Source organism: Dendronephthya gigantea, unplaced genomic scaffold (genome assembly GCF_004324835.1).
Source record: "Dendronephthya gigantea isolate DGI-Jeju-01 unplaced genomic scaffold, DenGig_1.0 000083F, whole genome shotgun sequence".
Classification (NCBI taxonomy): Eukaryota; Metazoa; Cnidaria; class Anthozoa; order Malacalcyonacea; family Nephtheidae; genus Dendronephthya; species Dendronephthya gigantea.
In genome coordinates, this window is record NW_021163093.1 from 321,410 (window position 1) to 323,653 (window position 2,244).

Here is a 2,244-nt window from a genome sequence, read left to right on the forward strand (position 1 = left end):
TGAATAGAAATCTAATGGAGATTATACAACTTGTTATAACTTGCAAACAAGTTGTTCCATCTTCTATATTTATTGACAGCTTGGGCTAAGCACTTATAAAATTGGAAAATTATTACATGTCAACATTATATATATGAGCAAAATCACAAATTGAAATGCTCTTATGTAATACCACGAAGTCAAAATTCATTCCTTTCAAAACGCAGCTTCAAAATTCTCACCTTTTCGTCACCCTCTTCTCGCTTTCGATGATATTCTTGTAGCCAAGCTTCGTCGGCAATTGGTTCATCGAAGTATTTAATAAAGTCTCTTCGTCTGTGTTTTCATACTCATACACTTCGATGCAATGGCTGGCCTCAAATTCGATTTAAACGTGTTCATATTCAATTTCCCACGCAGTATCAATAGAATAATTGTCAATGGTGCTAGAATGTGAAGTTGAACTCGACATTTCACATCTTTCACAAAAAAATAGCCGATATTTTGGCTTGCCTACTCAAATTAATAAAGCATTCATTAGAATACGCGCACGCCGAAATAGCGGACCTAAAAAGTGAAAATGAAATCACAAGGGCAAACCAAGAGCTAACAAAAACCAAACTGGAGAAACTCGAAAAAGAAAACGCAACATTACGCGATAAAATAGTAGATATACAAGCGAGATCTATGCGGGACAATCTGCTGTTTTTCAATATACCAGAACAAGACAAAGAAAACACGACGGAGATCCTTCACAACTTGCTAGAAACGAAGTATGAAATAAAGGATGCAAAGAAAGTAATAAAGATAGACCGGTCCCATAGAATTGGTAAGAAAAGAGTCGGAAATCGAAAACCACGTCCGATAGTGGTTAAATTTAATTACCACCAGGATCGCGAACACGTACGGCTTAACGCAAGAAAGCTAAAGGGAACAAATATCGGGGTAAGTGAGCAGTTTCCTGAAGAAATGGAGAAAGTGAGAAAAACATTGTACCCAGAATTAAAGAAAGCAAAAGTCGAAGGTAAAAGGGCTAAACTCGTGAGAGACAAATTAATAATAGAAGGTCAGGTCTTCAATAATACAAAGTCTTGAATTACTTGAAACATGACAGACAAATCGTTATATATATATAGTTTATTACTAGCTTATTTCTAATATTGCACTAAAATCTTCCAATGAGTACTATTAGCACTACGCACAAGAAGAAATGTTCTTCTTGCTCCAAACTTATTAAAAAAACTCAAAAATTTAATGAATGTTTAGAATGCAATAATCTGTTTCACGCTGTTCCAGCATGCAAAGTCACTTAATTCTAATGACAGTAACATAACACCTACTAGTATTGATCTGTGTCAGCAATGTTTAGCTGATACTTTACCATTTCAAACACTTGATGAATTAGAATATGAATTTACTATGAACGGAAACAATATTAGTGATAATGATATGGATAGACTAAGACATATGAAATTCAACCCTTTCGACATGAATAACAACATTGCGCTGTCTGAAAACAACGCAAATCTCGATGAATCGATTAAAATAAACTGTGAATATTATATTCCTAATGATCTCAATAAACAAACAAATAAAGTAAGTCCAGTTAATGCGAATAGTCTTTCGATGATTAACCTAAATATTAGAAGCATACTTCATAAGTTTGACTCATTAAAACACCTATTGAATTCATTAAATAACCAGTTTCAGATAATAGGTTTAACCGAAACATGGCTAAACGATAATAACGACGACCTCTTCAAACTAGATAATTATGATTTTGTAAATGTAAACAGATCGAATAAAATTGGAGGAGGTGTAGGAATTTATATTTCAAACCAAACTAAATATAAACTACGCAAGGATTTAAACACAAATATTGTAAATGTAATTGAATCCGTTTTTATAGAAGTAATAACAGCTGTTGGGAAAAATATAATAGTTGGTCTAATATACAGACCACCAAATAATAAAATTGACCTATTTGAAGACAAAGTGAATAACATCCTTGGGAAAATAGACAAAGAAAATAAAATATGCTATCTTATGGGGGACTTCAATATTGATCTGTTAAAATCAGAGTCTTGTGATTATACTACCAGGTTTATTGAACAACTGTTCACGTCATCGTATGTACCTCTTATACTAAGACCAACGCGAATCACTCACCATACAGCTGCACTAATAGACAATATTTTTACTAATGATACGGAAACTATTGAATCGAGTATAAATGGGATACTTTTTTGTGATATCTCTGATCAC